Here is a 26404-nt window from a genome sequence, read left to right as displayed (position 1 = left end):
TTTCACTTTTTCCCCCAAAACTCAGTGTAAATGGGGTACATACCTAAACAGAGAATTCTCAGTAGAGGAATTTAAAATGGCTGAAAGACACTCAGCATCTTTAGCCATCAGAGAAATGCAAATCAAAACAACTCTAAAATTCCATCTAACACCTGTAAGAATGGCCAAGATCAAAAACAATGAGGGCAACTTATGCCAGAGAGGATGTGGGGTAAAGGGAACATTCCTGTGTTGCTGGTGGGAGTGCAAATTGATACAGCCACTTTGGATATCAGTGTGGCAATTTCTCAGAAAATTAGGAAACAACCTTCCTCGAGACCCGGCAATACTACTTTTGGGTTAATATCCAAAGGATGCTCAATCATGCCACAAGGACATGTGCTCAGGTATATTCATAGCAGCATTGTTTGTCATAGCCAGAACTGGAAACAACCTAAATGCTCCTCATCCAAAGAATGGATAAGGAAAATGTGGTACGTTTACACAATGGAATACTACACAGCAGACAAAAGAAATGACATCTTGAAATTTGCAGGCAAATAGATGGATCTAGAAAACATCATATTGAGTGAGGTAACCCAGACCCAGAAAGACAAATATCATATGTACTCACTTATAAGTGGCTTCTAGATATAAAACAAAGAAAAAGAGCCTACAATTCACAATCCTAGAGAACCTAGACAACAATGAGGGCCCTAAGAGAGACATACATGGATCTAATCTACATGGGAAATAGAAAATGACAAGATCTCCTGAGTATGTTGGGAGTATGGGAACCACGGGAGAGGGCTGAAGGGGAGAGGAAGGGAGGGGAGCAGAGAAAAATGTATAGCTCAATAAAATCAATAAAAATTAATAATAAAACAACTCAGTGTGAAAATGACAGAACCCTTCCTCATTTGGAAACTTGTTTTTCTCCTCCAAAAGATGCTCATCTCACAGGAACAGCTCTGCCTAATAAACAGAATTTCGTGGAGCAGTTTTCATGTCTCTGTTGAGAAGGAGAGATACCACTCAGGCTCTGAAGCAGCAGAGAGGACGTGCAATAGTGTAATGCAGAAGCTTTCGTCCTCGCTCAAGGTGGTCTTTGCCATCTGAATACACTATGGGGAAGCTGTCAAAACAATCCTGTGTATGACTCTCCCCTTAGGAAGCCATGTCCTCCTTCACCCGGTCACCCGAGAATCAAAGCCATTTGGATCACAGAATCTTAAATAACATTGCCCTCTTGGTGCCCGTGAGCAAGTTGGGAACAGATTATGCAACAACTCAGTTAAGCTCACAAAAATAAATTTTCTTCCAGGTGTTCAACAACTGTCAACAAACTGCCACAAACCACCCAGTGCAATCCTTCTAAGTTTCAGTGCCATAATTAGCAGTTGCAGCCTTGCAAAATCATAGATTTTTCAGCTTTAATTTAGAGAAGCTTCCCACCAGTAACTCAGGGAGGTTTATCCTTAATGTGAGCTTTAGCGTTCTGTAATATAAACTCATTAGCCGTGGGTATCAAGGTAGAACTATAATGCTTATATCAGTTGATTTTCAAAGTTGTATGTATTCTTCCTACCAAATGAAACTATCAAAGTGCCTAATTACACCTTGATTTTAAAAGACGAGTTGTGAAAAGGAATATTAAATATTCCTAGATGGCTCAATCCATAGAAAAACAAATGGCGGCAAACACTCAGACAGGTTAGGATAGGCACTAACCTGATAACTATTCCTCAAGCTGTGGTTCACTGTAACCTATGCCCATTGCTTTGAATGTGTTCTCTTTTGGACTGCTGAAACTGTTGTGGTCCAAAGGTCTGCATTCGTATGGTATAATCTAGTAATCTTAGGAAGCAGAACCCTGGGAACTGCTTAAATTTACATCATGTGTGTGGAGATTCGTTCAGCAAGAGATAAGGGAAATTGCCTGTCCCTTTTGTCATGTAAGAACCAGGTTAAAGGTGCCAACTATGAAGAGAGGGCCTCTGGACACCTTTGAGTCTGCTGGAATCTTGACCTGGGGCAGTCACGAACAGTCAGCATCCAGAGCCATGAGCAGCAGCAAGTCTGTTGTTCAAGCATTGCCCAATGTGTGGTATTTTGATAAAGCCCGAACAGATTGCTGTCTGCTGAGAGACCTTGCTCTGGTGACAGTAACTAACAGTCACTGCCAGCATCAGAAAGAAAAGCAAGAATAAGGGAAAGGAGGGGGGGGAAGCAGAAGGGAGGAGAAAGTGACAGATGGGAGGAGTTTGCTTTCTGGGGAGTACAGCACTCAGTGACAAGCCTACATCACCTGGAGCATACCAAAACCCTAATGAGCAGAATTTAATCATTTAAATATTTATAGACACAGCCTGGTGATGGACAGGACTGAGTGCTCCTCTCTGCGTGCAAACCACACTGCCATGTGGCCAGAACCTCTGAAATACCAAGACGTGGCGTTCCATCTGCTAAAGCCTGCTTCCTCTGCTCATCTCTGACCCTCATGAATAAAACAAGCGGAACACACAGATGTGGGCGTGTGTTCCCGGGTGATTATGAATGACCTCAAATTAGAGCTATAAAACAAGAAAATAGCTTTCTACCTTAAGAGCGTTGTGCATCCTGTGCAGGCCATTGCTTCATTATTTCAATTTAGTAGAATCTTTAACCAGAGAAAGAATCGGACTCAGCTCCGTGTGGGGATTGTTTGCATCGCTGCTCAGAAAATAGGATTTGTGCTTCCCCTAATGACAAGTATTAAAATAATTTTAGCCACCTATGCAGGGCCACATTTAAAATACTCTGAAATTCTGCCATCTTGTGGGAATTTAGAAATATGACAAATGATTGGGCTCAAACTCTTACGTTTTTCATAAGTTAATTCATTTTGGGGCACTGTCACCCTGAATGAACAGTCCAAAATGACAAACCCACTAAGTAAAACTTGGGTTTAATTTTTTCCTCTCATTTCATACTTCATAGAAAGATAAATTTGCATTAGCATGGATTTGAACCAAACAAATAGTTAGTTTGAAATCATTTATACCTGGAAGACATTTTAGAGAACTGTAGCTCTTCCCTCTCATGTTTTAAACATGGACTCTTGCAGGCCTATTTTAGAATTCATAGTCCCACTTACTAATTAGTCTTTTTAGTTTTCATGTGGTATAACAATTCAAATGCAATTCTGTGCTTTTGTATGACTTGTATGAGCATCTTGTTCTTTTTCATTATTCTCTCTCCCTGTACTTTAATCACCATCCTATTATTCTCTGTCTTTAGTCCTTGTATCAATTTATTTTTTCTGGATGAGCATTATTTAAAACTCACATCCCATGTGAAGGCCAAAGCCATTAAAATCACGTCTATTTATTTCAGACAGCCCCTCATCAGAGAGTGTGTTGCCAAAGCATTGTGTGTGGCAATCTGTAGGTCACATCGCCCTGTTATTTCAGATGAGTGACCTGGGCACATCACAGTCCATTCCAAAGTGTAGGAAGATTCTTCAAAGGGCCCATAGAAGGAGGAACATGTGCCTAGTCAAACTAAAGCATGGATCTGTATTGTCTCGTTGAGTAGTTTTCAAGGTAGAGCTCCCAGGAAACTGCCATAGAATCCTCAATCCATTTTACAGGGTTTACAGTAAGAACTGCCAGCTAAAGGCACAAAGGTGATTATGGATGGAACGCATGGGGAATAAAGAGGTATCATTAAAAGTGACGTCAGAATTTTAAGAGTCACGCAGAGCTAATAAGTGCCACCCAAGATCTGTACAGATCTCCGGTGTGACATCAAACTCGGAACCCTGCTATGTCACCCTCTGAGACTACTGGGGTTACAGGTGTGTACCACAGTCTCAACTCTTCCCATTTTGCTTCCTGGTAAAGTAAGCAGTTTACTTGTCCCTGTGCTTTCAGTATGATGTCTACATCATATCCAATACTTTTCCTTCTTACCCCTCCATCTTGAACCTCTGGAACCAGGGCTTCAAAATGAATCTTTTCTCTTTATAAGTTAATTATCTCAGGAAAAAATTATAACAATGAGAAACTTAACATAGGAATTTAGAATTTATAAAAACACCTATGTCTTTATTTATTAAAATACAATTGAAAGGCTACTACAATATCTCATGAGGAGTTAAGTTCAAAGCCAGACTATGTCCACCCTAAAAACTGAAATGGATCACAAAAGCTTTACTCTAGGAAATGATGAAAATCACAAAGCTCGCCTTTTCTTGTCACCCCCAGTGACTTCTACAAGCCAACATGTACAAGGACTTAGAAAAGAGCCTATCCCAAGAAATGCTTTTATGGTCATGCACACAAATCAAAATTCAGATTCTGAAAATACATGGGAACTGAGATGGAAATGGAGGAATGGGTGGGCAAATATTTAAAACCAGAATTATTTTAATATTGCCAGCTCTGCCTATTTTCTTTCTCAACAGATCCAAGAGAACCCCTAAAGTAATCTCAAACAGAAATCCAAGATGTGGTAGCTCTCACTCTATCCTAAATATAAGGCTCTGTCTTAGTGACTTTCCTGTTACTGGGATAACATGCCAGGACCAAGGCGAAGAGTTTGTTTGGGATTACAGCTCCAGCACCAGCTGGAGTCCATCACCAGCACAGCTAGGAAGCATGGCCACAGGTAAGTATGGCAGCATGAACAGCTGAGAGCCCACATCTGGAACCCACAGCAGCATGCAGAGGACTCAGAATGTCACAAACTCAGAATGCCTCAAGTCTTTAAACCCGCACCCAGTGATGCACTTCCTCCAGAAAGGCCACACCTCCTAATCCTCCCCAACCAGTGCCACCAACTGGAAACATTTGAAAACCAAACATTCGCAAGCCAGAGACATTGGTGAGAGGAGCTCATTCAAGCTACCACAGTTCTTAAATAAACGAAAGGCAGTAAAACCACTATAGACAATTAGCAAGTGTATATACTTTCGTCTTTGGGGAAATTGTCCTTTAGGATAAGCCATTATTTAAAAAAGATGGACTTGGATTCTGTAACGGATTTCTGCAGGAGCTAAAAGAGTTGCAGAAATGTGTGTAGGTTGCTAAGCAGGAGGCAGAGGCCTCAAATACTCTGTCCTATTCATACTTGCTGTGTTAATTCCTTTCTAACTTTCTATACTAAGGCGACGGTAAAATAAAGGCTAACTACTCATCTACCTCAGAAAGATAAAGCTGGTAGTAAATGGCCAAGGGATCAACTGGAGACCTGGACTGTTGCATGTTAATGAGAAGAGAGTGTCCCACTGGTACTTCTGAGGCCGAGCTCTAAGCCCTGGTCTAAAGTTCTGCATCCTTGGAAAATGCCATCTGAAGCTGCAGGGCTTGTCAAAGCACTGAATCTATAAGGACTCCTCTGAGAGCTGAGTACATGTCAGCAAAAAGTAGTATCCATCCTACCAGAGAGCAGCACTTGGCCAAAGTTGTTCAGTATAGGGCTAAGGGACTATAGATATCTTCTGAAACATAGTCATTTGGGACTGGAGTTGTAGCCGTGTGTGAAAGTGTTTGCCTAGCTTACATAAGGCTCAGGTCCAATTCTCAGCACTAGAGAAAAATGAAAGATATAGAACAGGTAATTGAGAGATAGGACTTTTGTTGGTTTGTTTGTTTGGCCTTGTTTCAATTTTAGTATCCTTTTTCCTTTTCCCCACAATGTTAGCAGTCCCAGATAATATATAATATGTTTATAATATAATTGTCACTTTGTATTCATTGTCTTATTGAATTCTCATAGCAATTCTGTGGGATAGCTATTTATATTATTCCTTTTCATATGGATAAAGTAGCTGAGATTCAAGATGCTACATAAACCAAGGGCTGTAGAATGGAAAACAAATTGCAGTCCCCATTATAACATCCTTCCTCCTGAACTGACCTTGATGGCCTTGATCTCTGTGACCTCCCCAACACTTTCAAACATCTATCTATTATCTTTTTCCTTTCCTTCTTAGCTACTACTGACCTTCATACTGTTCCAAGAGTAGGAACACACACATGCATACAGACACACAATAACACACACACACACACACACACACACACTGTAAATATCAGCCAATTTCAATCCAAGCTATCTGCCAGTCAAATACCCACGAGAACCATAGTTTCCTATGCTCAAACCTGGAATGATGAGCCATGATTCTCTTCATTTAATATCTCTAACCTAAAGGGAAATGTCAAGAGATTCCCATTGGAAAAGAAGAATCTGAGCTCTCTCAGAAGGAGTTGGCAAAAAACACAAATACTTGACTTTGTTTTATGTTTCTGTTCTGAGGCTGGGAAATGCTTTCAAATGTCTGCTGGAATTTACTCTAATGTGAACAGTAGGGAGGTGCTCCACCTCTTCTGCATCTCCTCGTCAAGGTGAGTTTGGAAACAAGCCTGTTAAGGGACGCAAGTTGAGCCTGTCTCCCTTCAAAGGAACAGGAAGTACAGCAGCCCACACAAGCTCGCAGCAGCTTCTCAGACAAGTTTTACATTTACCCTGTGACCAGAGAGAACGAGGAGATGAAGCAAACAATAAATGTTCTTTCCCTGACTCCTCGCATTTCTTTTTAGAGTAAAGGCTCATGAGGGTTTTTTAGATATCAAAGAAGACAGTATGTGTATAGATTTATCTTAAATGTAAAAGGAAAATGATGCTTGCAGGGAAAAAGGAAACTTCAACAAATACGTCTCTGCCTCCTTTTAACTAAGAAAAGCTGGATCTCTTGTAGGACCTTCAAATAGGGAGTAGGCTGCAGATTCATGTAAACAGAAAGTTAAGTTCTGAGACTTAGCTGGAGTCATCCTTGTAGATTCCTTTGCAGTGAGTTTTTATCTGACCCTGAAATGACCTCCTTTCTAGTAGTCTCTTTCAGTGTTCTCCCTCTCCATCTGTCCCCCAAACCTGATCCCCCAAGTTCCCATCCCCACCTGACCTCAACCCACTCTTGAAATCTCTTCTTTTTCCTTGTCCCAGGGATATCGGGGTTCCCTAGTGAAATCTACTTGACACCTAATCTCTTTGGGTATGTGGATTGGAGCATAGTTATCCTTTATTTTACAGCTAATATCCACTTATGAGTGAGTATATACCATGTTTGTCTTTCTTAGTATGGGTTACCTCTCTCAAGATGATTTTTTTTCTAGCTCCATCCATTTGCCTTCAAATTTCCTGCTGTCCTTGCCTTTAATAGCTGAGTAATAATCCATTATAAAAATGTACCACATTTTCTTTATTATTCCTCAGTTAAGGGATATGTAGGTTGTTTCCAGGTTCTGACTTTTATGAATAATGATGTTATGAACATAGTTGAGCAGGTATCTTTGTGGTATGACTGAGTGTTGGGAGCAGTGAGACCCCAGATCCTGAATTTCTTGTAATCCCCTGCTCTGAGTGCCTACAGCTGCTCTTAGCACGAGACCTTCAGGAGTTCCTGATGGCAGGAGAGTGGTTTCTGGTGGGTTTGGCTGGGGCGTGGCTATCTATATATAATCTGCCCCTGAACACAATAAAGGGGGCATTCTTGGGGAATTCAAGGATGACCCATGTCGCTGTCTCTCTGTCTGTGTGTGTCTGTGTATTTTAACCTCCAGTCCCCTTGTCCGAAGCTCGCTAACTGGGTAACAGCGCACAGAGCACGGACACGGGGGCGCGGTGCACGGCAACTGAGCATCCTTTGGTTATATCCTTTAGGTATATAGCTATGTCTTGTGGTAGATTGATTCCCAGTTTTCTAAGAAACTACCACACTGACTTACAAAGTGGCTATACAAGTTTACTCTCCTGCCAGCAATGAAGAAATGTTCCCCTTGTTACTCATTCTCTCCAGCAAAAGCTGTCATCAGTGTTTTTGATCTTAGGCATTTTGAAAGGTATAAGATGGAATCTCAGAGTCATTTTTATTTGTGTTTTCCTGGTGGTTAAGGATGTTGAACATCTCCTAGGTGTTTCTCAGTCATTTGAGATTGTCCTGTTGAAAATTCTTGTATCTTGAACTGGTCATCTCCTGTGTCCAGATTGGTGCCTAGACCAACAGCCATCAGCAAAGCTTTATCCAACAACTGATGGAAACAGCTACAGACAAACATTAGATGGAACTTGAGAAATATTGCAAAAGCAGAGGAGAAAGGATTGTAGGAACCAGAGGGGTCAAGAATATCATAAGAAAACTCACAGAATCAACTAACCTGGGCGCATAGGGACTCAGAGAGACTGAACCACCAACCAGGGAGCCTGCCTGGGACTGATGTAGGCTCTCTGCTTATATGTTACAGTTATGTAGCTTGGTCCTCTTGTGAGACTCCTAAAAGTGAGAACAGGGGCTGTCTCCTACTCTTACACTGGCTTTTAAGACCATACTCCTCATACTGGGTCACTTTACCCAACCTCAATACCTGATGAGGTACTTAGTTTTCCTGCAACTTGATGTTTTGTTGATACTCATGGGAGACCTGTCCTTTCCTAAACAGAAATGGAGGAGGAGTGGATTGGGGATGAGAACATAAGAGGAATGGGGAAACTGCAACTGGAATGTAGTGTGTGTGTGTGCGCGCGTGCATGCATGTGTGTGCAAAGAAAGTTAAGTTCATAACTCAGCTCCACAGCCTCTAAAGAGGGCAGTCTACAACTTTGTTAACACCTTTGTTAGCTATTACAATGTTAATTATGATTTGAGAATTTGAAAAATTCCCTAAACAAATTCATCCTTCTGTTGCAAGTCAGTACCCATTCCCCATTTACCTTTCAATACCGGCGGAGAAGGAGCGAAGAAGCGTGACTGAATACAAGCCTTTCATGATTCCCTGTCAAATAGTCACAAGCTATTACGAACCTTACTTGTCTTTATAAAAAAGCTCTAAGCCTACTGACATTTTAAGAAACCCCTTTTAAATGTTCATTACTGCTTTTCATTTTCTTGATTCTCTCTCACGTCTCTAGAAATTGCTTTCCCCCAAGCAATATTAGAACTACTTTCTTTAGAAAATTTGACTAACAATAGCTATCTTAAAACAGTAATATCTAACTCTCTGATATCAGTTTTTTCTAATATATATTTAAGGAATAATCGTTGATAATTACTCATTATTTTTATTTATGATTCTAATTCTGTTTAAGAGACTTACTCTTTTACCAAGGTTTTGGATAGTGTGACGGTTAGTGTTGACTAAGTTACAAAACCAAGTAGGTGGGTGTCTGGGCATGTTTGGTAGGGATTAATCTTGATCGTGTTGATTGATGTGAGAATATTCATCATGACTGTGGCTGATTCATCCCCTTGCAGGATCCTAGGATGTATAAAATGTAAAGAGGAGGCTGAGGTTAATACTGTACTCATTTCTCCTTTGTCTCTTGTCTGCAGGTAGAATGTAACCAGCTGTTTCAGACTGTCGCCTCCTCGACTTCCTGTTGCTAAGTACAGTGCCTTCCTGAAACTCTGAACCAGAGTAAACCCTTTCTCCTTTAAGTTCCTTTTGCTAGCATATTTTAACATGACAACAGGAAAAAAAAAGATGGGAAATAGTTTCTGATACTGTATGTCAGAATAAATTAAAATATTCTTAATCTACTAAATAAGTCTATAAATATGCATTTGATGAAATATTGTTCCATTAATTACATGACATGGGATTTTAAACTTTTCTCCCATAAAATTGGGGAAGAAATAAAAGTCAGGTCATATATATTAATAAAAATGATATAAATTCTACCACATATAAACGTATAAAAGCAGAGATGATAAAATAACCCTTTAGAGGTAACAAGGTCCAAACTTCCCACTCTAGAAATGGAAACAGAAAGACAAGAGAGAAGACATCTTGCCCAGCTCTTAGTAATCAGGGCTCAAGTTCAGGTCTTCCTAGGGAGTGCCTTCTGCTCCACTACATAACTTTACTATGTAGGACACGATCAACTACTGTCCGTATTACAGCTTTGCACATCTCTTTCATGTTTCTCAGATACACGAGTTCCTGTCTTCTCATTGCCTCTCTTTCTTCACATAGGCAACTTCTGTCTATGAGTTCATTAGACAATATTCACTTCATGAATGTCAAGTGTGTGGCCAGGCAAATATTATTACAATATACAGGTACAAGAAAATACATGCTGTTGTGTTCTTAACGCTCCCTACTCTTTTCACTGAAGGATAAATGCATGATTTTTAAAGTCAAAACACCAAAGATGTTGACAGATACAGAGAAAAGAGAATAGAGACAAAATCCAAAGAAGGACAAGCTACTGCAATGTAGTTGATATAAGGATTATGGATGAAGACATATCAAAAAGAGGAGAAAAATGTAGAATTTCAATCTGTGACAGGGAAGAGATATTTAGCCAGTGTAACAATTCCTGATTCCTTCTTCGTTGAAACATTCTTTCAACCTCATTATTTATATTGTTTCATCATGTAATTAATGCAAAATAACATACACAAGTAAATTTCACTTCCATATCATACCTCAAGTTTTGATCCATCATGAAATTATTTATTTTAAAAAATATATATTCGTGGAATCTATCTATCTAGATAATTTTTTATCTCTGGTGTCTGTCACTACTCTAGAGCCAGTAGGACCTAGGAGAATGGAGTCAATAAATGAGGCAGACTAAAGTCTCATGAAATAACCAATTTTATTCTGAGACCCAGACAATCTATATTCTAAGGATTAAGAAAGATCACATGAGTAAAGTTCTCAGGAGTCTGAGCCATACACAATCACAAAGACAAGCCACACATGGCAAAACGTGTTTTGCCATAGAAGCACCTAAGGGGTAGTATAAACATTTAATTGAATAACAGCAGGCAAAGATAAGTGGTCTGAAGTAAATTCACACCTATCCACTACACCTGAAAGAAGCCCAAAGACACATACCAAGAAAAAAAATCATATCTTAAAGAAGCTGAGGTCATAAGATTCTTGCCTTGTTTTCTTAGAGTGTTCTCATAGCACTGAGAATTCTCCTCACAGATTCCATTCCTGGGCTGTGTTCTGACAGTATCCAGTATGATTGTTTTGGTAATTCTGTGTTGGCATTACATCAATAAACAATATGTGATATTTCTTGGCAGTAGTGTCCTGTATTTATCTGTAACTTACACTTTTCCACTATCAACCTGAACTACTAAAATGAGAACTAATTAAGGGAAGTACATATTTCCTTTAAAATATGCACATCAACATCTAGAAATACATCAGACATCTACTTGCATAAGATAAACAGTCATGGGATCATGAAAACCTCAGTGAAAAACTCTGTTTCTAATGCTGTATAGATGAGTTCCAGTACTAATTGCCACTATAGGTTAGACTACACCCTTCTCCACATTGCCCATACTTATGTCATTATCCAGCAATCTATATTTTATAGAACTATTTTCCTTGCTGTACACACTACACTGAAGATAACAAATGAATAAAGGACCTTTATTTTTAATCAATCCCTATACAAATTATTTCTCTGTGTTCCTTACCCTTAGTAGTGTGTAACAAACTAGATGAAACAATGAGAGACACTGTATTAAGTAGCCTTTGTTCTGAAGGTCACGGTTCCTATTGATTGATTCAATGTAGCTTCTGCTGTAAGAGACACAGGGTGAGATGTAACCAATCCTCAGATTGTAGCCCAGAGCCACTATCAAGATGTTAGAATGGATGGAGTAGTGGAGGGCAGGTTAGAGGAGAGAGTATGGAGAAGGATAACTAAACACCGTAGCCCTAAAATGCCATCTGGAAAGCTACTACTATAGAAGCTTCCTAAAACGTGCAAACATGTGAGCGCGAACACACACACACACACGCACGCACACACACATATATATGGGTATAAACTCCTTGCCAAGAATCTGTAAATTATCGGTCAAGAATCATGTATGGGTTACTTCTTTTCTAGTCATTGTTCAGTGAGGTCCTGTACACCACCTCCTCATCAATAAAGACTATTGCCGTTGCTCTTAGTTATCCTGGAGAAGAACTTGATAGTAAGGCCCTTTTATTAACGACATCACGTACTTGAATTGCAGGATAAAAAGAAATCCAGCTGGGATCAGTCTGGAAGCTTCATTACTACTGACTAGCTTTCACAGCCCTTGAAGTCTTTATCCATGACACCAGAAGAGAAAATTCACCAACATTCTCACTAAGATGTGAACCCTGAGAGCTCCAATAATGAGATGACTGCAAGATAAGTTTATTGGTGCAATAGTAGAATAAATATTATAGGAATAATCAAAATTAATAAATTTGAAGCCCACTCCACAAGGGTAGAATGCATACCTGGTACCATTAACTGTTCCAAAAACCCATGGCTGGCTGCCTCATAGGCTCTAGGGGAGAACCTAATACTTATGATTCTGCTAAATGGACATGGTATGAAACTACCTCCTAAGTATGCATCTTTTTACCTGTAGATTAGTTCGCCACTCTCCAGAAGAAACTTCTCTTTGCTGTAGATAATGGTTAACACAGAGACCCACAACTAGTCAATGCATAAAATTGATACTACAGAGTTCTCTGCTCTAAATAGGGTATGTCTTTCACACTTCTTCTCCCAGGGCTTGGGGATAGTCTCAGAAGAGGGAGCAGAAAGATCATAAGAGCCAGAGGGAGTAGATTTCTGCCATGGAGTCATAGTTACTGGATATGACAATGCCATTCCACACACAAACTCATAGCAGCTGTGACAACAGGCGCAAGACATCCACAAGATCAAGCAGCCAGAATTCCACATAAATAGGGAAAGTTCTTGAAGTCCACACATAAATGAGGAACTATTGATAAGTCATGGCTTCTGGGAAAGTTTTCATCAGGGATGGAGCTCCAATAAATGCTCTGACACCTATAAAGTTGTCTCAGTGGATTTTCAGAAAAATTTAAAAGCACATGAAGTTGAGAGGGGAAACTGGTTAGGAGGGTAGGGCAGAAGTTAGAGGGGAGTGAAAGGTGGTATAGGTTTGATCCTAATATGTTATATACATGTATGAATTCTCAAATAGTAAAAATTGTTAAAAATCAATTAAGACTGAGTGGGAGAAGACCCACATGCCAAGGAGAAAACACAGGACTATTATAGTAAATATATTTATGGCTCTAGGAGAGAGACAGAATGGTTCATATACTGTGGAGAGCGGCAAATCTCAAGAGGTGAAGGCAATGAGAAGAAGGCTAAGGAGTTGGCCTGCTTGCCACCTGAGACCATGGTGATGTCTGGGCTCGGGCTACTGCCAAAGCCCATGGCTGGTTCTGTGGTCTTGTTGCTGGCCTGCTTGCCACCTGAGACCATGGTGATGTCTGGGCTTGGGCTACTGCCAAAGCCCATGTCCGGTTCTTGTTGCACTTTTGATCTGTGTTGATGTCAGTGGCTCCTGTTACCATTGAAGGCTGAAAGGATATGGCTGCACAGAGTTGGTCCTAACCCTCACTGGCTGCAACACTCAGGAGAACTGGTCTTGACCCTCACAGGCCTTAACACTTGGGAGAGCAAATTCCATACCTCCCCTGGGCAGTACGATAGACCTGACCCTGTTCATGGGGGCACGTGAGCCAGACGTGAGGGTATAAGAATGGGAGAGGTGGTTCCATCCCCCCTCATCTGCCATGTGGAGGCATGGGTGAGGGAAAGATGCCCTTCCCCCCTTGCCCCTCACCACCTGCAGGAGAGTTGACCCAGCCCCTCACCAGCTGCAGTACTTAAAAGAGCAGACCATGTACCTCACCTGGGCAGAAAAGTTGAGCTGAACCTGTCAACAGGGGTGCATGGAGCCAGTCATGATACCATGTACCTGAGAGTTCTGGCCCCAACCCTCATCTACTATATGGAGGCATGGGAGAGGGAGAGATGTCTTCTTTCCCCACCCCTTACCACCTGTGGTATGCGGGAGAGCTGGCCCTAGGGTCATGAGAATGGGAGATCTGGTCAAGCCCCTCACCATCTGCAGCGCTAGGGAGAGCAGGCTCTGTGCCTTACCTGGGCAGCACAGCAGAGCTGGCACTGGTGGTGTGGGTGTGGTGAGCCAGCCCTGAGGGTGTGAAAGCAGAACTGGTTCCATCCCTTGCTCCTTGCTGCCCAGGGTGAAGTGTTTCAAACTCTACTACTTTCAGGGTCAGAGAAAGGATGACCTGAATTAAGGCATCTCTTAAAAGCTCCTTTCATAGCCTCTGTGGTGCTGTGGGCATTAACTGTGTGGTACTCGGTGACATTCTAATACATATACATCTAAATATTCATTGAAAAACTTATTTGTTCTTTGGCAATTTCATATAAGACAATGTAAATGTGGTTATTACAACCTCTATCTAATATCCCTCCTTTCTCCTCTCTCCCACAAACCCCCTTCAGGAATTTGTGACTTTAATACTTTTTTAGATTCTTTATTTATGATTTGTGACTTCCACATCATGTATCTTGATTCCATTCATCTATTTGTCCCTTAGTATCTGCCCTCTATCATTGCAATCTCCCCACCCCCAAAAAATAAAATAAAATTTAAGAGAAAAGAAAAGCAAAAACATCTCATCATGGAAGCTGTAATGTGACCCAGTGAGTCATACACTATACCCGTTAGAACATATATTTTTACTTGGAAAGAGTCATTGATTTGGTTTGAGGACTCTGATTTCTGCTACACTACAGATACTGGGCTCTCACTGGGATTCCTCTCAGATATCCCATTGTTACCTTATGTCATGGAAATCCTGTTGCTTTGGATCTACAGGTCTGGCCCCTTCACATGCTCCAGCAGATTATGGATGAGGTGGATGTTGGGGTGGGCCAACTCATAGTCCTGGTTCTGGACCTAGAGGGTTGCAGAGTTGGACGGCCCACCAGGTCTCCCCATCCTCACCACCAGAGTGAGCTCTCCAGCACTGCCCCAGCTAGTTCACAACGAAAGCAATTTTGACGCATTTCCTCTCTCTTACCCTATGTTGGTTAGGGTTGTGGCTCCCACTGAATTGCAGGCCCAGGCACCCTTTGCTAGTCCTGAATCCATGTGTGTGTAACAAGCCTGAGATGCTTTCTAGGGAGCCTGACACTGTGGGACACTCACTCCCCAGAAAGAAAAAAGAGTGGGGTTTCTTTAAATTATTTTATTTATCATAAAAAAACAACAACAAAACTCCAAGGAAACAACATTTTTATGACAAAAAATGTTTACAATGTAGTAAGAATAAGCAAATCCATACATAGATCAATAACCTATCAGAGTTCTCACAAAGAGGGGAAATTCTTAGACTTCAGGTGGTTTTTCTAAAATTCGTTTAGGAACACTCCCAATATTCTAAACCACTTGAGCTTTAAAATGCTTTAAGCGTATCTTCAAATTTCAGTTGAATGCTGATAATTTTCCAAAGACAATTGTGATTAGTTTTCAAAATTAAACCATGAGTTAATTAGAAATGTAATTACTCTTATTCCAAGGCAGCATGAATTTTTTTTACCTTTTAAGTATTGCTTATAATTGACATTATTTCTTATTTGCATATTCAAAAAATGTCTTATAAGTTATCAAGACCTTTAAGGAAACTGACGTCTGATTTTACTATGCTCCAGTAATTACACAATGAATATTTTATTTCTTAATTCTTTCCATTTTTATTCACCCTCTGGGTACAAAATTGTAATTAATTCTGCTTTTCTTTTTCTAATAGATTTATGTGTATTATCATATATATTAAATTTTCACTTCCATAACTTTTTTCATTTTTATTGCTTTGCACACAGACAATGTGCACTTCATTTAAAACATGTAATCCCTGAGCTGCGATCCGGACATAATTGCAAATCTTTATAATATAATGACATACATGTTCTTCATATTTTATTACAAGAATCCCTAATTCCAGTTGAAAATTCTGAAGTTCCTGTCCTCTAAAATTGCAAAACGAGAAAGGGATTTGATAGCCCACTTCTTATAGCAAACCAATTACATTCTACTTTAAAATGTACTTAATCATTTGGTCAATGTGATTCAGATCAATTCAAATAATTAACACAATGGACGGGACTGAGATGATTGGCTGGAAGTCTTAGTGATGAGGCAACAGCAGAGCTAAACTAGGTTTACGACAGGTAGATGAGGGCTAAATCCAGACTTGAGAAATATGAACTGCAGAATGCAGTATAGCAGGACACTGGGGACAGACTGAGAAGACGGGTCTCCCTGACGGAGAGTGACACAAGGCTCCCGCATTCTACGTGGTCTTTCTTGAATTTTAGTAATGTTCTCATAATTCGTTCAGATTTCGTGTGTTCTGTCTGGGAGCTCCAAGGACAGAGATGACGTGTGACTGACAGGTGTGCTATTTGTTGGTGTACTGTGTCCTGTGCTGCTCTGTGCTGTGACACGGAGAGGAGGCCAGAACGCAGGTGGAGAGGGATGAGAACTTAAAGCATCCACAGAAATTGCTAGAAATTGCAGTAACAAGTAGTCACTGCACCGTCAGGTGGTGCATAAGCTGCCTAGCATCATGATCTGAAAACGAAGGCTAAAGCTATTTCATAACTTTATTCACATATGTGTCGTTTCTGTCGCCTGAAACTGAGTTCAGGAAAACAAACTTCCTTCTTTTCGGAACTCTTTATACCTTTTACAAAATTCCTTCTTTATCTACACCTAAGTACACCTCAAAGGCAACTGAGGAATAAAAAAACTCAAAATGATCAACCAAGACTTCCCCTGGGGTATGCCTACACATCATTCCCAAAGCCACACTTCTCCAATTTTGAAGCCACATTGCCTTCTTCAAGGTTCTTCTAACTGTGAGTGTCAATAGGCTCTGTGACTGCCTTTTCATACTCCTGACTCTCAACTCTGCCAACGCCTCCATATTCCCCAGACTTCTCAACCTTGCTTATCCTTTTGCTCTGAAAATTTGCTGCTCAATCTATCAAATTGGGACTTTTAGCTTTTAACTCTTAAAGAATCTAGTTATTGTAAGCTCCATGAAAGCAGTTTTGTTTGTTTACTGAACAGCCATTATCGCCAGAATACAGTAGTAAAATTAAATCTAGTGCTTCTGTGCCTCCACTGGTTTCTACACAGCTACACATGTGCATACACACACACACACACACACACACACAGCCCACTCTGCAAAGCATGTGGAGCAACTAGGTGCTTTCTTTCTGAGATATCATGCCAAATTTTTCGTTGTGTCCTGGAAACCTCATAAAATTTGATGATACCCTGTACTCACTCACACCTTTACACTATTTAATTATTGTTTCAGTTTACTGAAAAGTTCTAAATGAATTCTATCTTTAATTTTATTTTATTAGATTCTAGCTAAGTACCCCAAACATAATAGACGTTTAATATATAGTTTTCAAATGCATGGGGGGAAATATGGTAGCTCTTAGGAAAAGTGTCTTAGTTAGGATTTTTGTTGCTATACAGGGTTTCGGTTTCAGAGGTTCAGTCCATTATCATCATGACAGGGAGCATGACAGCATGCAGGCAGACGTGGTGCCTGAGCAGAGAGTGCAGCATCTTGCAAGGAAGTCAACTGAGTCACTGGGATATCCAGAGCATGGAAAACCTCAAAGGCTACCCCCACAGTGACGCACTTCCTCCAATAAAGCCAGACCCACTCCAGTGAATCACACCTCCTAATAGTACCACTCCCTGCGAGATTAAGGGGACCAATTACATTCAAACTATCACAGAAGCATATCCACGCCTTCAGCATAACACCAGAGGAGCTGTGCTGTAGATACAAGATTTGTATGTGATACTGGATCTATACCCTGCTTTGTCAGAGAATCCAAGCCGATAGCCTGTGATAGGCAGAACAATGGACCCTCAGTTATTCATCCCAGAACCATTTGATATATTACTTCACATGAGAAAAGGAAAATGTCAAGTGTGATTCAAGTTAAAAAGGAAGTTTTTCTGAAGTATCCAGATGGCCCTATCTAACCATAGAATCCTTAAAGAAAAGGAACCTTGCTTGTCACAAGAAGAGAAGACAGTACCTGCAAGATCAGAGAAAGATGCTACAGCTGATGGCTGTGATGGACTAGAAGGGGACTCAAGGCAAGGAACTAGGCAGTTCCTAGTTCCTTCAGAGAGAGTGCTACAGCACCTGGACTTTAGACCAGCATTCTACCATGCACAACCCTTATTGGACTGTGAGATAGGAAATTTGAGTGATTTACACCACTAAATTTCACAATTTGAAATTGCAGCAATAGAGGCTGGTACCGATCTTTAGGATATTTGCTGAGTAGCTGTGCCTGTTGTTGCCTAGGGTAAAATGACTTTGAAACATTCTCATGCAAGAATACAAATAATCTCATAGACAGAGGTGCTAAGATCTCAGCATATATAAGCAACAAATTCACACATTGATGAAAGATGGTTCTTGAGAATAAGCGATCCTTACTTGTGGCCTCTTGTTCCTCTTACTTTAGAAGGATATTTGATTGAATTAAAAATTAAATTGCTAAATCTCACCCAGGTATTTAGGACACAAATTATATTTTCCTGTTTTTTGTCTTTTATCAGTCACATAAGTTTCTGTTGTTTTAAATGTAAATAGTACATACTGCTAATATGGGCATTATATATAATATAATATAAATTACATATTTCATAATATATATAATATAAAATAACAAATATAAATACAATGTATAAATATCACCCCCATTCTAATTAGAGTTTTCCAGTTTCTCTTTGCATCACATCTCCTGAATGTGTGCTGACTTAGACCAAGTGCAGTATAGTGCGGGATGTCATCCTCACCCTTCTGAAATTTTATATTATATGTCATCTTTATGACCCAGCCATAAAACTGTTCTACTGTCTCCAGCAACATCAAGTCCCCAGACAATAGTCTAATACTCCGTGCGAATAGTGTACCATCAAAGTTTTCCTTAGTAATTACCTGTCTGTAATAAATGTTTCCACAAGAAAACCCTGAGCTGCTTATTCCAAATTCAATAGAGAAGTATCACAATATTAAATATTCTAATCAAATCAAAATCTAATTCTGTTAAGAAATAGGTTACAGTAATAAACCCACGGTACCTGGATACTGGCTGTCATCATATTGGTAACATAGATTAAAAGATATCCGTTCAGTGAATACAGAGACCGAGAACAATAAACATGAGATTAATAACAAGGCAAAGCCCATTTCACACATTTGCACTTTTGTGTGTTTGCTTGCCTACATTTGTTCCAGCACAGAAAATAAATCTGCAAAATAACCAGAGGAACCAGAGGAAACCTTTATTCTTCTCCCTATGAAGGGTTGTGTACCCACAGGACACAACACAGGGGAAAGGTCTACTCTAGAGGCTGCTTTTCCCTACGAAGTGCAGTGACTACCCAGCCATCAACAATACCCATCTCTGCTTCAGAGGCAGAAATTTATTGTAAATAATCTGAACTAAAAGGCTCCACGCCTGGAGCCTCCAGAGTAAGAATGTTCACATGGACTTTAAAGCTCTTAGATCAGAAATACAGAGGATACAGGAAAATGTCCATACTAAAAGAGGGACTTTCAGACTCTCATCCTTTGTCCAACTTCCAGGAAGGATGTTATATAGACAGACGGTAATCGCAGGGAAGTCAGTGACTTCAGTGAGGGATGAGAACTCTACCACACAGAGTAATCACATCACCACAACCGTCCAGGCCACTTGGTTAAATTAAGCAATCAAAACAACCTGCTTCCCCAAGTACAGGTATCTCTCAATCAATTCTGATGATCAAAGTGCAAGAGCCTTCAAACCCTAATGAAAATATTCCCAAATTAAAGGAGACCGAAACAAGCAACTTTTAGTAGTGGCTACTTGTGAGGAATTAAAAGACCAGTGTGAAGGAAACATACATTTCTCATTAGTGTGAAGTTCTTTGTTCTTTAAATATGATTCCAGCAAGCCTGCATTAGAAAACACAATGTGCATACGTGCTTTCAAAAATCTGCTTTTCATTTCTTCTTGGCACAATAATAGGAAGTCAAGTCAAACTTCAGGTGTGAGAAACTGTGTGTTCTGTAGCGTGAGGTCTCAGAGAAGCCCATGGATTCCAAACTACTACTACCATTCAGTCCCTTGGGTTTTTCAAAACATACCAATTAGCAAGCCATATTTTCTTTCTTTGTGTGGCAGATGGTGTTAGAGACAGTTTGGAAGACTTCTGCCTCCCAGAAAGATTTGATTCAGCTTGATTGACTTCATGAATGCATTATCAGGGGACAAAATGAAGATAAAAGTGATATTATGACTAGACTTTCCAGTTGGTGATCATAGAGTAATCAAATTATTCTAACCAATCGTGTAATTTTCCTGCACCGTCATGGAATGTTCCACAGTAGACTAGCCAGACTAACCATCCTGGAGGAACAAGCAACCAGACTATTTAATGGGATTTGAGTTGAATTTTACTAACAATATTGGCATTACAAAGAAAATTATAAAATAATGGAAGATTACACTGATTTACTTCAGTAATCCTTATCAAGTAATTTTAACTGGAAAGTGAATTTGTGTTTCTATCAGTAAAAAATAATCATTTACATTTTCAATTTTATATGTTCAGAATACTAGCAAGATAACCTTCATATTCCTCTAATTAAAGTAGCTCAGATGTAAAGGAGTTGATTTTATTCACAGATTAAGCTCCACAGAAGGCGGATGGGTAGTTTTCCTTCAAGTGGTCCCTCAAGGACCAAGTGGCTTTCCTTAGGAAGGCTACACACTCTCCAGTGTGGAGTATACAGAGGCACAGGGCTTGTAGACAATGTACATAGCTGCCAAGCAGAAGTGTGCGGTCTATACACTTGACTTTAGAGAATAGAAGGCCCTAACCCACTGTGATGGCTATTCTTGGTTGTCAGCTTGACTGTATCTCCAATTAACTATAATCCAGTAGGGGAGGACACACCTGTGATAGATTTTCTGCCTGATTTGAGGTGGGTGAATCCACTTCTAGTCTGGACCTTTGAGGTAGGAAGACACATACCTTTGATCTGGATCTTGAGGCTGAAAGATGTGTGCATTTAATACAGCTCTTGAGGTATTAAGACACACCTTGAATCTGGCCACTTCTGCTGCTGGAAGCCTATGGAAGACATGGAAGAAGGAAGTTTTTGCTCTTTGCCTGCTTGCCCTTGTCTTGCTAGCACATTAATTCCTTAGATGGTGGTGGAGTCTATGTCTTCAGGATTCCAACATATATAGAAGACCAATTGAGCCAACTAACCTTGTGGGACTGAGCAACTACTACATTCTTGGACTTTTCGCTCACAGCTAGCCCTTGGTGAATTAGTTGGACTGCAGCCTGTATATCATTCCAACATAGATAGGTAGATAGATAGATAGATAGATAGATAGATAGATAGATAGATAGATGATAGATAGATAGATAGATAGATAGATAGATAGATAGATAGAGTGTCTGTGTCTCTGTCTGTGTATTCACTTCATAAGTTCTGTGACTCTAGAGGGCCCAAAGGACGCTGAGATGATAGCATCTCAATGCATGAGAAATTTCATTGCTCAGAATCTAGGGTAACATGTCACTCCTGCTTGCTTCCAAATTTGCCATAGGACCACACCAAACTACAAGGTAAATTGAAGGATATGAATTAGACATATCCCTAGGAGGGAAATGATACAGATTTAATAAAATCTAATCAACTTGTCTTTGATGCTCTGATTCTGATGCCCATAATTACCATACCACATAGTCTACTTAAAAAGATGTATTCATTAATTAGACAAAACTCCCTGTTCTCGTAAAGCTGATATTCAAGTAGAGAAGACAAGGGTACATAAATAAGCAGATTAGTGGTGTAAAGTTTCGGGGAATTGAATAGTCCGTGAAGTAAGGAATGAGTTAAGAGACAAGAGTCAAGGAGAAAGCTTCACTTCAAGTTGATACAGACATCTGACCCATGATTGAGAGCTGTGGAGATGAGCTTCCCAAGTATAAATATGAACTAGTAAAATATGACTACTGTGACCTATAGTTTCAAGTTATTTTCATCATAAAATCAGGCTTCATTGTTTTATATTTTAAGAATCCCATGCACAATTTACTATATTTACATTATTTCATACCCCATCTCTTCCCCCTCCAACTCCTCCCATGCTTCATCCTTGAAATCATAATCCATTTTTGACATTTTTTGAAAGTTTTAGTTGAAATTTTTATACTATCAGTGATTTTTCACTTGAGACATGAAATTCTTTTTTTTAAACTCTTATACCAGAAATTAGTGATAATAGAAGATGCATTTTTATCTGGACTTTGAAGTAAATCAGCATCTAAACATCTTTTCTTGATGTTCAGTTTTACCTATCAGGGATCCCATTGAACAGAGTTCACACAAGTGAGGTAATGCTTGGCTCACTGGACTATTTAAATCCTGACTCAGGGGCTTCCCTGTCATCAGGTTGTCTCCCTTCTTATCTCCACATTGGCTTACTCTCTGCTTCAAGTATCTTCCTATCTCTTGAAGGGGGGCCTCATGCCTTACACTATGTCTATTTGTACTAATGGCCAGGCTGAGTGATCAATTGGAGTGGCTAAGAACTCTGCCCCCAAAGGAATGGAAATGATGCTAACAGGACAAAGAAAAGAATGGAGAGATGAAAATAAGAGTTTCCATTGCCAACCTTATTGTAAATGCTGTCCCAGAGACAAATGTTGACATTGATTGTTCTTTCCTGTGGAGAACTAGAATGAGATGGATGTGGGCATGGAACACGGCTCCACACATTATCAGATGTATGAATTTTGGACACATCTGTGAACCTCTTTAAGCATAATTCCTTTAAATACTAAATTGGAAACTCTAATTGGTAGCATAAGATGTCTAGTTGGGTCATTGTCTCTTCCATTATAAGGCAACTCTATTTAAATTCCTTTTATATATTTTAGGAGCTTGTAGAGTAGTGGGTTTGTATATAGCTTTTCTAAAGGCATCATTGCTAGTTACGCATTCCCATATTCACACCTTTACCCTGACCTCCCATTCTCTTCTCTATTTAACCCTACTATTCTGGTTTCCTTTTTTCTCTTTATCACATTATATTTTATTTTGTCTTCCTTGGAAGAGCTCCTCCTTCTCCCTTGTTTTCTATGAGCTATGTAACCTCTGTGGATTTCTCTAGAAAGACAAAATTCAAAGACACAAACTCCTTTCCGTAGATGAGCCTTGGCGAAGGCGTAAGTCACGAACAAGGCCACACCAGTTTGGAGTTATGATTAATAGGGTGTTATTTATTTAAAGGGGAAAACTTACAGATCACCGTCTCAGACAACAGCCATCTGCACAACCAGGAAGGGAGTCTAGTCTCCGGCGGAGCAGGAAGTGAAGCGAGCGAGCAGAGGAAATAGCCGCTTTTTAAAGGGAGAGAGACCACGCCCCAATGGGCTGGTATCACAGCAGCTATTGGTTGGAGGGGCTGAAGGACCTCCCGCAACACCTTGGTTTTGTTATTTGTAAGCATGAGATGCCACCAGCCTCACAGAGTTACACAGGTGACTAAACTGAACGCTGGGTGTAAAGTCTTTTTCAAATTGTAGCCTAAATTGTTAACTGAATAGCAAGTATGTTGCTGATGGTGGCCATAAAATTAAACATTACCTTTAGATCTATGGACAAACATTCTAAAGAAGTTGCTCTAAGAATTGCTATTGAAAGAGCAAGGAGGCAAGGCCCTGAAAACCAAAGGCAGGGAAGAGCAAGGTAAACCCTGCCAAAAAAACATTAATAATAATAATAATAATAATAATAATAATAATAATAATAAGCACAACGAACAAGTACCTGAAGATCAAGGAGACAAGCAACACATCAAAATCCTGCATCCATCCTGACAGCGCATATATGAAAACCAAATACTCCATTATGCTAGTCAAAGAGGAAAAGGTCCACCTTAAAACTATCACTCGAATTTAACTAAACTGCAGCTAATTTTTAAAATGTTCAAGTTCAAAAACAATTCATAGTATATGTTAAAATATCCATTTCAACAGGTGACCTTTGTCCATTTGCAAATGAAGAAATTAGCACCAATAAATTGCTTTGGATACAGTATTGTCACTTGTGTGCTATCTTAATTTACTGTACTAATTGACTTACTGCCTCACACCAAATCAACATGGCCTCTCTAGGATGAACTAATATTAACAAGGACTATACATAACCAGTCTTGACTTGTTGATAAGCATTCTTGATATGCAGACAGAGATTTCCAAGAGGGTGTCTAAGATGCAGACATTTTCCTTGTGCACATCACTGTGGTAGTCCATACAGCCTTGCTTTGCTCTGTTTTTAAATTCCTAATCTAAGTGTCATCAGGGCTGTTTGGAAACTACACTTTTCCCTCTAATTTTTGTCAGTGAGAGAAACAAAGGCATATTGAATATAATACTCAGGCCAGGGTGGGAAACCAGAAAAACCAGACTCACTGAATCAGAGACAGACATACTACAGATCAACCTCATGAAAACTAAAGGGACTGGCTGTGTCCCTCTCTCTCACCATCTCAAGCACTGTGATAAGGTTAATTGTTTTAAATTCCTGCCTTAAACTAAAATATAAAAACAGCAAAAGAAAAAAAGAAAAGAAAATACCAGTGATAAAACTATAGAACAAAAATAGGAAAAATATCACCTTAGTGTAAGTATAATCACAAGCAATACAATTTTTCCCAGATCAAATTATCTACTATTAATAAACAAAAATTAACCATACAAATTGCTCTTGGAAAAATAAAGAATGGGTTGCCTCTTCAAGTGTGCTTACTTAAGCCTTTCAAGGACCATCTTTGGAAAGGACCCACAGTCAAGCCTTTATCCAAGGAGAGCAGATGATGCTGTATTGTACTTCCAGACTCCACAGACTCCCAGCCGCCCTGCCTAAGCAAGTGACAGTAATTAATTAAAGAAAGAATAAATAATCAGAAACACAGTCCATGTTCACAGACAGGAAGGATTCATATTGCCAGAATGATTTTTTGTTTTTCAATAACAAGAAAATTGAATGTTGTCCCATGCTCTTGTATCACTAGTCTCCCCTGCTGAAAACTTACATGTCAGACTCTGTCTTGTTTCATGAACTGAGATCACTATGCTTGGAAATTTTGCATGCTGATTTTTAAGAAAATAAATAAAAAATCTACAGTACAAGGTCTTTCTAATATTTTAGTTGACTATGTTCAACTTTTATTTGTAAATGAAATTTCCATATCTAAATGTAGTTTCTGTTCATAAAAGCAGCTCCCTTATAACCAAGAAAGTAGTAACTTAAATGCTAGCAAAAAGTCTCACCTTTGAGAATTTTTATCTTAACTGAAATTTTACATATAGTTTTCTTTGTCTCTGTAAATAAGCTCTGTTCCTTTAAAATATAAGCCTGTCTTCCTTGTCTTTCCAAAGAATCATGGGAGGGGGGCATTAAAATGAGAAATTAAAAGTCTACAGAGAAAAGTCAGAATCTAGTAAATAAGGTGTTTAAGTCATAGTTACATGTATGTATTTTTGTCTCTATCTTTATGTGTATATCTTTGTATGTATATGTGTGCATTACTATGTCATTGTGTGAGTGTATGTGTATTCAGTCTACATAGCACCAAGCTAACTGACAAAGTCCATGGTGGATCCATTCACCTTAACCAAAGGTCAGAGAGTTCAGGTCTATTCTTGCTCTTTCAAGGTAATAACAGAAGGTATGACCCAGGGTGTGGCTGCTTAGGAGGCTTGGCCTAAGGTATGGTTGCCGCCTGTCCTGCCTAAATAACAGAATACTTAACTCAGGATATAGTTAGTTGATGTTTCAGGTATTGAAGAGGTAATTACTTTGTTTATTCCTTGTTTGAATCATGATAAGGTAGTTTTGCCTTCTCACCCCCTTTTGGATTGGGATATATAAAGCATTTGGAGAATAAACATGGGTGAATTCAGTATTCACTGTGTTGCTCTCCTGACTCTATTCTGTGTCTCTGTTTATTTCTTTTGTATCTCTGTTTTTTTCTGCCTAACATTTCTAAGCCACATGTCCCTACCCTGGAGCATGCAAACCTGTTGAGGCTTGATCTCAACTGCTGACCCAAGATTAAAGTGACATTGGACACAAAGACATAAAATACAAATAGCTTCAAACATTTCATATAGTGAGTCTACACCCTATCATTATAAATATCAGTCTTGTTCCTTCCTTGAGCGTATTAATCCCAATTTTCTCAGAAGATTTTGTATCTGACTTTAGAGCAATATAAAGAACTGAGATTCACTTATCCCTTCACCCTTGGTGCTAAGACTCTATTTACCTTGACTTTTCAGTGTTTACAAAGACCTGTTTTTCTCGTACTGCAGTGTCTTACTGCTGAGAGTAAATAAATGGCATGGTGATTGGATAAGAGCTGCAATAGTTAGAATACGTTTTATACATGGAGC

The 26404-nt window shown here is 39.5% G+C and overlaps 1 long non-coding RNA gene across 2 annotated transcripts in view; it reads right to left on the bottom strand.

Annotated features, from left to right (window-relative positions):
* The window catches only part of LOC126493712 (uncharacterized), a 76971-nt gene that overhangs the window by 17974 nt on the left and 32593 nt on the right, over positions 1-26404 (bottom strand). For both annotated transcript variants that reach the window (XR_007589862.1, XR_007589861.1), the window contains one exon: positions 20960-21058. This is a non-coding gene — a long non-coding RNA (uncharacterized lncRNA). The remainder of the gene's footprint in view (positions 1-20959; positions 21059-26404) is intronic.

This window comes from Alexandromys fortis, unplaced genomic scaffold (genome assembly GCF_014885135.2).
Source record: "Alexandromys fortis isolate MF-2015 unplaced genomic scaffold, M_Fortis_MF-2015_v1.1 scaffold_358, whole genome shotgun sequence".
Lineage (NCBI taxonomy): Eukaryota > Metazoa > Chordata > Mammalia > Rodentia > Cricetidae > Alexandromys > Alexandromys fortis.
Note: the sequence above shows the minus strand (reverse complement) of the source record. Positions and strands in the feature narration are given on the sequence as shown.